The following is a 10,890-nucleotide window of genomic DNA, read 5'->3' on the forward strand; positions in this document are numbered from 1 at the left end:
CACTAAGTCTTCACTTTCTCCATTGGTGATGAAAGATGGAAAAACAAATCAGGTGAATTCTTGATGGTCCTTATGTTCATGTTTGTTTAGAATGACATTGGTGAAATATGAGTAGTTAGCATTGTCTGTGAAAACACACAGCTAAGATAAGGCACAGCATTTGTTTGAATCTTCTGATAAAACAAAGCCCCATCTCTGCTTTTACAGTTGCCATCAAAATATTTCCTCTGGAAATGACTACTCTAGTTTTGGTTGTCTGTGCTGTTACCTGAAGTACTTACTGATGGGTGCCCTAGAAAGCATAAAAAAGCATACCACACATCATCCTAACAAGCTGACAAAAGATAGACAAATGTTAGATGAAGGACCTTTTCAAACCTGATGCTTCCCAAGATACTCATTAACAGCTGAGACAGCAGGGATTTAATGTGATTTGAAGCAATTGGACAGGAATTTACTTGTGTCTGTGTGTGCATGTGCAGCACTATGAGATGCCACAAACTTCTATTTTATAGCTCAGCCATAAACATTTGCTCCAGGCAAAACACAGTGTGCCATCTAGGGAGCAATTTTTGTTTAAACAAATTTAAAAATATCAGTTTGCTCTTTTTAGCTTCATGAGAGCCAATATTTCCTGTTCCCCTCTTCTACCATACAAGTACACCACTCTGCATGTCATTCAGTAGGGATTTGATTTATTGGAATCAATTTGCCTAATTATTAGTTCAGAAAACAGAGTAAGGTCTTTGCAATTCTTTTTTGGTGGAAGTTCAGTTGTTAGAACAGAGAGGGAAGTCAGGGTACCTGCCTGTGACTGTGCAGAGTTTCCTGAGACGTGTGTGATCTCCTCTTTGCTTGTCCCTGTACTGATAGGCACAGCTTAATTACTGCTGTCGAAATTCTCCTCTGGTCCTGAAATTTCGTGTTAGCAAATTGATCCCAGCAACATTTGACTTTCATCTCCTCACATTACAAACTTTTCTGGATTTGCTATGCCAGCATATTTGGATTTGCTAACTCTTGAGGAGCAAAATTACCTCAGGAAGCTTACTTTTTATTTCCTTTTCTTCAAATGTTTGATACAAAACTAACTCCATTCCAGCAAGAAAAGGGGGAAGCTCTGTATTGCAAGCCTGGAAAGAAGAATGATGACAAAAGCTCACTAAACACAGAAAACTAAACACAGAAAATACAGACCTGGGAACCACCTGATGCTGGTCCCCTGGTCCTTGTGGGTAGCAGAGGTGAGGGAGTAGAAAGCAGAAAGTTCTGTCCTACAGAACTCTGCAGTCCTGACTTCCAAAATGGGAGGCTTCATTGGAGCTGGCAATCCAGATCATTAATTCTTTGCCTCCTATGTGAGGTGAGCAACAGTGGTAAGGACAAGTAGATGAGCAATTAGCAGTGTGCTGATGAGTAATTGACACTTCTGATTTATCTGAACCAGACTAACATGGGATAGGGTGTGAAGCCAGATGCAGAAAAAGGATGAGATTTTCCTGCTTCAAAAGGAGAGGGGGGAGCAGGACTCACTGACAGTATGTATCCTTGGAGGGGGCCACTGAGGGCCATCTCCTTTTCAGCTCAGAGCTCTCTGGTTCATTGAGGGATGTGGCTGTTCTCTGTGTCTTTGTATTTGTGGGATATTCAGAATACTTCAGCAATAGTTTTCATCTCAGGAAGGATGGTGGTTCATACAGATTTCTGAACAACAACCCTTTGAATCTCAATCAAAGAGTCACTAAAACATTCTCCCACTTTTATTCTCTTCAGTTTTCTAGTTCTAAATATCTTCAAAATGTGTTGGGGAAAATACAATTTGTGAGCCTTATACATGTATCAAAACCAAGGACACCCCTTGGAGAGTTTGTGAAACTCTGAAAGGTGTGTCTTGTTGGGTGGTGAGACCTCATTCCTGGGAAAGAACCTGCAAATAAACCCTAAAGCACAAGGAGCAGCTCCTACCTGCATGCACACCTTCACATGTGAAAGGCAACTTTCTGTGCCCTTCTCTTTTTCTTCTCTACCTTGCATTGTGTGCAAAGGTGAGCATGAGGACCTGTATTGCTGTTGGACCTCATGAACACAGCATTACTAAAATAAACCTTAAATTGCTGTGAAGTCTGCAAATGCTGATACAGATGATGGACAGGAAACTTCAGTGAAATTTCCTTTGTTTGTTATAGAATTTGAATTATTACTGATCTTAATCAGTTTTGTAGTCTGACTGCAACCAGAAAGGGATCATTTCTTTTGCTCTGGAATTTAAGGATGAACATATTTGTTCAGAGTCTAGATGAGACCAAATTAGAGCATGCTACTGGGGCATAATAAATTCACAGTAATTGCAAGCTAGTGTTCCTTAATTCTTCAGACACTATCATCTGTAAATATTCTGATCCTTTTCATAGTCAGCTCATTTGTGCTTTTGTCCTTATTGAATCAATTGTTGTCTTTTCTTTCATACTGTCTCCTGAGGGAAACCCCTTTTAAATCTTTTTGCTTTAATTCCATTAATTGGCATATTGTCTGGTCTTATGTTTCCCCTCCTGGGCCTCGAACTTATGCTCCTTCAGTTCTTTAACTCCTTAGCTATATTTCTGCAGCTTTGACTGACAACTTGGTTGATCAGAGTACAAAGCATGTGCTTTCTTATCTTTTACTTCCAGGCTAATATTTAACAACGTAGTCAGTTTATCAGTCAATTTATTAAGCCAGGGTGAGAGTTCTTTGTTCTCAAGTCATCACAAAAATCAATAATAATTAATTCACTTATTCTAGGATACATTAAATTATTATTAACTATAATAATTAAAAATAAATAATTTAAAGGTCCTCAAGCCTTTAATGATTTATGGATAGCTCTTCTTTTGCCCTTTGCTGGAAACTTGCACATTTTGAACCCTTTTTCAGGGACATTAATGAAGACAGCAACTAAATCATACAGCCTTTTCAGTATGAAAGAATAGAAGGTGAAAATTTTGCTTTCAGCATCATAACTTTCCCCTTTATTAGCAGAAGAATGAGTGTACAAGAAGTATGCAACATGAAGGAGAACAAAATAGTTTTGCTGAAGCATTATTGCAGTAGCAAAAAAAATGGGTTGAAAAACATAGACCTAATATTACTCCTACTCAATCCATTTTATGGTTATAATAAACTGAATTAATGATACACTGGAAACCTTTGGGAAACCTTTGCTTTTTTTTTTTTTTTTTTTACAGTACACACAAACTCCATCAAACTCCATGTAATATCTTTAGTGTAAGTTACTCACAGGAATGATATCAAAATATAGTCTTGAGTAAATCTCCTACATCATCAACCAAATTGGAAGAAAAGCAGGACAAAAAGACATCTAAGGTAGTGATGAGTTTAAGTAAAAGCAGAATGGTTGCATCATTTCAAAATTTGTACAACCTGGTCTCCCTTATATACACCATGTCCCTATTCTTTATCATAATATAAGGTGCTGTTTTCAAGGGGAAGAAGAATTAGTTTCATAAAAGCTTTTCTTAGGGCCTGGGAAGATCCTGATTTGAAAACCAGCAGTGTCCTAAGCATCATAAAGTTTTGCTTTATATCTACTCCTTGCTGTAGGGCAAGAATGTGACAAGTGCTTATTTATATTTAGATATATATATATATATATATATATATACGTATGTATCTAAGTATGCTGTGAGGCAACAGCTGTGTAGGTTTTAAAGAAGCCAGCCCAGTGAGAACTGGCCACTTCATGACTCCAGCAATACTGACGATTCATTTAATCAACAAAGATCATCTTCAGATTTTTTTCTCAGACATGCTCTCATTCAACCCAAAGCCTGAGGAAAGGATGACTTGAAACCCAAGAAAACTGCTGACAATGTAAATTGCTGGACAACTGATCAACCTCAAAGAAGATTTTGCTATTAAAAGAATTCAGAGTATGGCCCATCATTCAAACTGAATGAAAAAGAAATTGTATGCTTTACTGTGTTACACCTCAGAGGTGTTTAGTTGCTAGAAGTGACATAAGACCCACTTGACTTAGTTTGTGCATGTGCTTATTCATAGTGCCCAGATGGTAACAGCAAGATTAGAAAGACCAGAATTCTGGGAAGCATATCAGCCCCTCAGCTTCATTTCCTCAGAAATGCAAAGTTCTGCATTTAACTTGGATCCCATAATGACACAACCTAAATAAATGATCACAAGCTGTGTTGCTTAGCCTCACACAAGGAGGAAAGGACTATAACATGTTATTTTCAGCTGTCACTCTTCTTACCTAGGCTTCTGAAAGTACTGATTCTTAACTTTTTATCTATGCCTCTGGCCAATATTAAATGAGAGAGCCCACCAAGCTGCAGAAATTAATCTAGTCTCTGCTCCAGAACTAATTCAAGGTGGGAGTACATACTGAAAATGTAGTTTGAAAACTTTAAGGACATTCTTGTTAACATCAACAACATTTGCCTTAAATACATCTCATGAGACTCGTCATAAAACTTGTTCAAGTTTTCAATCTGCACTGTCTCTCCTGAAAGCTGTCTGAATTTCAGTGCTCTGCTCTGTACAAACCTTCTCATTTCCAGTCTGAATACATTCCTTGTCAGTTCATTTGTGCTCATGACAATGTATTAAGGTAAGCAGATTCTTTTTCGTTTTGATTTTAAACAGCTTTTCATATGAGTATTTGTATATGATGAACTGAAAGACCAGCTGAGTGAGAAACTCGAATTGAGGTTTACTGTAAACATTCTCATGAAATCTGTTCTTATACAGACTTCTAAGGGAGACTAAATATTCCCTTACTGTCAAAGCCAGAATTTTGTTTTATAGTAAGGCATCTGTGAATTATCAGTTCTCAGCTTTGTGAGATACCCATCTCCATAAGAGCAAGTTTCAGATATCAGTCCAGGCAATGCTGGACTCTTGCAAAGGGTTGTGTGATTTTACTGTCTTATGGTTTAAATTTTATTTTATCCAAATTTCTGTGTTTTCTCCATGTTTCCTCTGCTGTGTTTTAAACCAGCAGGTCAACAGGGGAGCCAGGGGAGATCTTAGCAGGGAATGGTGTGCAAGCAAGCAGTAACATTCCAGAGGGCAGATTTTCATCATGCCAAGAAAAACAACACACAGCTTGCAACCATAGCCAAGCCTAACACAATTCCACACATCTATTGTTATAGGCAATAGACAGCTCCTGCAACAAAACTTTTAAGATGGAGAGCCATTTCAAGACTTACACAACTGTGCCATGATTTTAGCATGTATGTGCTGCCAGGAAGGCTAATAGAGTTATCATGCACGTAAATCCCTTGATTTTCCTAAATGCCAGCCCTGTCCCCATAAATTATTCATTCATTTACGCTAATATTTGTGGCATATTTCAACAAACAAGAAATACTCATATTGACATGATCCACTAGATTGTACCTGTCATGGATTTGACTATCGCTAATTTTTTTGGTCATCTCTAAAACCATTGATTTGGGAAAATATTTTGTTATTAAAATAGCTAATATAGACATAGCACCTTTGCATTCCCTGGGAACTGGAGCTTTCAGTCAGTATGGTGGTGTCCGTGAAAACAGATCCTTAAGTCAGTTAAACAAATCCACAGTGCAATTTAGACCTAAAGATCAAACAAGAACAGAGACCATAGAAGATGCAGATGTCAGACACAAGGCTGCATCTACTTAAATAGAAAAATCAAAATATCTACTGTTCAGAAATAAACCTCAGCTACTCTGGCTTTATGTTTATCCACATCCCTATTAGGTCAACTTTAGTTTTATCTTCCTTTTTCCATGGCCCAACTTCCCTTTGCAAGGTCCATGAAGAATGAACTTGATTAAGGCAATTCATGTAATTAGTTTCATGTATACTTATGATTCAAACACAGATGCCTGGAAAATGTATGTAATAATATTTGCAAAAATTGATTCATTTATTCTTATCTAAATCTTAATAATTCTAATAACATTTCAAAATTTGGAGCACTAGTTCATATTTTGTGAGTTTGGACTTATATACTACTAACTTCTAAACATGCAATGTATCATGCTGTTGGAGAACACCCTCAGATTCTGAAGGAAAAAAAATGGAGGACAGGAGAAATAGAGAAAAAGAGGACTAATAAAAAAAATCCAGTTTAGAAGGCATCCTAAAACACAGTTCCCTACTTGTTAAACTTAACATCTGAAACAGGTGAAAGATATTGCAATCTATATGTTCTTTCCAGAGAAGAAATATTGGTGTTATTTAGAGGGTACCCAAAACTTCAGTCAAACTGAAATATTTTTCTGAGCTATTGTTGTTACTGCAGCTTTCAAAGTCTTCTTTCAACTGAAGGTGTTCATGATGATTTTTAGGCTCCCCATGTGGAACAGCAGTGGCATGAGCAAATAAAAAATCTGAAGGCTTCTTGAGAAAGACCTCCAAACTTAAAAGTCTGAACAGGCCAATACATGATAGATTATAATTGCTTTTAAGCAGACAGTGTTATGGCCTCACATCAAGCAACAGCTAATTACTAAGGGCAAGAAAAGGGTGCTCTAGCACTAAGGTATATTAATCACATAAAGACTAATGTACACATTCCTAGATAAAAACGATATAACAATAAATTAGATTAATTCCCTTTTCATTGGCTGGTCAAGCAGTCTAGTTCTACGAAAATCTAATATATATTTATCTGCTGGAACATAATGCTATTTTACTATTTTATTAGTTATTGCCCTTACTGCATAAAGTCATCCTCCCTTTTAAAATGCCAGACTATAACAGATAATGTGTGATGCTGATAATAAAACCAATGAATACAAATAGGGGATTGAAATTAATCTATTCTAGAAGTGTTACATTTTTTTTCAGACCATTTTGGTCATTACTGTTAAAGAAGTAAGAAGTATTGAATGAGAATGTCACAGCCTTTACCAGTGTGTAGCAAAACCAAGGCAAAATAGGTTCTTTGATCATCCTGTGGGGGCTGACAGACCCTGGATGATAATAAATAACTATGAGACATTTTGAGGTAATTTTTCAAATTCTATCTAATTTAACATAATCTATAATACATAAGATTTAGAGCTAGTTCAGGCTGGTGCTTTCAATCAAAGACAAAACTGCTAAAGAAAATATTTTAGATTAACTAGGATCCATGCCCTTTGGGTAGAACAAAGACTGATGAGTAGTTAGCAGCTGGGTGACCACCCATCGACCCAGGCACAGCTAATCATAGCAGGGCCAAAAGTGCCTGTTGTTGGAAACAAGGAGTGAGCTGTCAGGAGTGACCATGAGCCATGGCCACCAGGTGAACAAACTCCAGCCACTGTGTGTGGATGTTCACTGGTGGAGTGTCCATTTGAGCACAGAGGTGGCTCAGCAGGTATTTGATCTTTCCCAAGGTGTGTTCAGAGAGCAGGGCAACTGCTCATCCTTCTTAAAAAAGAGTAATGTCACATAGAGACTCCCGGTGCAGACCACAGTCCCAGTCAATTCTAACAGTGAAGTTCTCTAGAATGGTTACAGCATTTCACTCTGCATTTTTCTGATGAGATTCTAGGGGCTTTGGATATTCATGGCTTCCACAGCCCAAATTGGCAGAGACCAAAAAACCAGGACTATTTATGGTCATGTTTAAGTATCCCACCCCTAATAATTGTAGCATTAGTGATGCTTAAAGGTAAGATTAGCACTGCTTAGGGAATTGAAATATAAGAGACCAACCCTGTAAGGTGCTGCAAACATTGGAAGTGTGGAATAGTTTGCATTTCCCTTGCTTAGAACACTGCAGGATCAGGCCTGTTCCACAGACCTCAGGGAGAATCCACATTATACACTGCAGTGAACCTGTGCCTGCTGGCCAGATCTGTTCCAGAAGCCAATCCAAAATAGTCATGTCAGCAAAGCATCAGTAGAATAAAGTCACTTCAAAGCCTAGGTGAGCGTCCACAGTACTGTTCTGCTTGTGCTGGGTGCTGGGACAAGTTCTTGTTGACAGTGACTTGAGAGTGCTGCAGCATTTCATCAGAGGTTGTCAACAGCCTACAGGTCCTGAAACTCTGCAAACTAAAATCCTGTGGAAAGTTAAGAGAAACTAACACGGTCCTGAAACTTGTAAGAATAGTTACTCCCAATCTGATATTGTTCTGCTCTGTGATAGGGCTCCATCTACTCCATCATGGAAGAACTGGAGACCCTTTTAAAATCTACATTTAGAGCAATTTACACCAGCTGAGTTTTAGAATATGTGCCTCCATTTTACAACTAAGGAATAGCTTTCACTGCTAAGCAATAACTAGGGAATAACACCCACTGTGAAGGTAAGCAAGTTAACCTCAATTTTAATGATCCAGGGACAGAGCTCTCTGGGAAGGCATGTGCTCTAAAGCAAATGCTGATTTATGTATTTCTCTTTTATCTTTCCCTCTTGCCAAGCAATTTCAAATCATACTATGTAAAGAATCCTGGGTAAATGACCCTTTTTGACAGGGAAGGTTAATAAATATTTTTTAAGTAATGAAAGGTGGTGGAAAAAAACAGTGAATTAAACTCAGATCTTTCAAAAAATGTCTTGGTATGTGTATATAAAGAAAAATATTGTAGCTTTTCTCTCAATATATAGGAACCTTGTCACTAAGACGGAGATAACAGAAATTTCCCTATTTAATAACTGCCATTTATAATTCAGAGAGAATTGATTTACTAATTTAAAAGCATTCTGCCAGTTGAGAAGTTCCTGTAATATTGAAATCAATTTCTTTCAAGTCTGTGCAAGTAAAACAAAGCTCTATCAGTTGAACAGCAAAACAACTTTTCATATTAATCAGTAGGAACTTGATAAATCCCACTGATGTAGAAAATTAGCACCTTTGCATGTTTCCCAGATTTTGATTTCATTTTGGACACTTGGTCATGCATTGTAAGTGCTGCCTGGCTGGCTGCAACTATTTCAGTTGAAATCCATTATTTCTGGGAGAATTATGTGCCTTGTTAGTGAAATGCGAGCTATTTCCACTCCAGCATCTGCACTGCAGTTGATCTATTATTAACATTGAGCTCATTAAAAAAATGAAAGAATCTGATTTGTGTCTTTAGGGTGGGGGCTACTGAGGCTTTCGCTGAAGCAAATAAGCTGGCTGTGCTGCTTCCAGTTGACACAGCTGTCAGGAAAGCGTTGGCTGTCGCTGCACCGCGCAGGGATGCTCAGTTACGAGGGCCTTGTAGCCATATGTAAACAATACCAGGCTGATGACAGGTTTATGACACTGGAGACAACATGTGCAGCTGTTAGCCACTGGGTTTTATGGCGCAAAACAAATGTTTTTCAATGAGCGGGCGTTTGGCACAGAGCCGCCGTAGCGGCAGTGGGAAGGGGAGGATGGGCGGCTGCTGGAAAATTTATCCCTGCCCAGCAGGGCTGTCCCACGCTGTGCTGAGGAAGGAGCTGGTGGGTTCCTTCTCCTCACCTCCTCAAGGGGGGTTCTTCAGAGGAAGCTGCATTCCTGTCAGTTCCGTTCATGGGATTTGTGGTTTAAAATACTGAAGGATTTCCCATGGGGGAAGAGAGAACCATCACTCTAGGACAGGGATGGTCTGGTAGCAGCTGATTTGGGCCATGTCATATAGTAGGCAGTCTGAAAGGAGAGCAATTAAAACAGCTGTATTAGAGTTTAGAAATACTGACCAAAAAGTCTTGAATGGGAGACCTGAGAGAGAAGCCTGACAGAGGCCTGAAAGAGAGCTGAGTAGCAATGATACCTTGGAGTAAGTTTCATCCTGTCCCACTTTGTGTTATCAACCCTGAGCACTGATTGCTTTCTGATCCAGACTGCTTGTTAGAACAGGTGAGGAAATTAAGTGAAAGAATTTGGGAAAAAATGTAATTTCCTTTAATAAGCATCAGTGACTCATCAGGTGCATCCCCAAACAGAACTATATTTTACAAGTCATTGTGTTGTCAAACCCTGGTACTTCTTGTACTTTAGCCTTGGACACCTCAGCTAGCCAAGCCATTTCAAGGTACAACTTTGTCAACAGCTTAAGTTTGAACATGTTCATCAAAACTTGTTGGCCCCCATAGCTTTTTGTGACAGAAGGGTCCCAGCACAAGCTGGTTAGTATGCTGTTAGGCACTAAGTCATGGTAAGTTAGTAAGGAGTGCTAGTACAGGTCTGGGACCTGTTCCCCAGCCTTGCAGGCAGTGTCACTCAGCAGTTAAATTCTCTTCCAGGACCCTGCTTGAACCTCATTGACATCCAAGAGAACAGTCCCTGGCCTATGCTATTCTTTCGCCCTAGACTGACATTGACTAGGAAAGTGCTGGTTATCACTGGTCAAAAATATGCATAAGTAGTACACAAACAAGTCAAGGGCATCATGGGCCAGGGCTTGTAGTTACATCCTTGTCATCCTTAGTACACCACTGTGGATGCAGCTTTAGCACAGATCATAATGTCAAACCCATTTTCATTAACTCTTAAATTATATAGGACAAAGAGCTACTATAGGGTACTGGAGCTCTGCTTTGCAGTGAGGCAGATACCATCCCTTGAATCTCAAGATACTTCATTTTAAAAGACTTTCATGATAAATAGGAATGGTTACTTGCTCACAAACAAACAAACAAACAAACCAACCCAAAAACTATGGAAATTAAAGTATCCAGGAAAGCTACTGCAGGTTCCCATCTGCAAATATTCTGGAAATGTGAAAATTGATCACAAAACCTGCAAAGCTAGCTATTTGTAAAATTTTTCCCCTTCTTCTTTAAGTGTTGTCTTCCTCACTCTAACTTTTTCCTTCACATTTTTAAAAAGAAGCCATGTTTCTGAATGAAAGGCATAAAAATTTGATGTAAATTCAGGAAACGTGTTTCCTTACTTTGAATTTTCAAGAGTG

This window comes from Vidua chalybeata, chromosome 1 (genome assembly GCF_026979565.1).
Source record: "Vidua chalybeata isolate OUT-0048 chromosome 1, bVidCha1 merged haplotype, whole genome shotgun sequence".
NCBI classification, from domain to species: domain Eukaryota; kingdom Metazoa; phylum Chordata; class Aves; order Passeriformes; family Viduidae; genus Vidua; species Vidua chalybeata.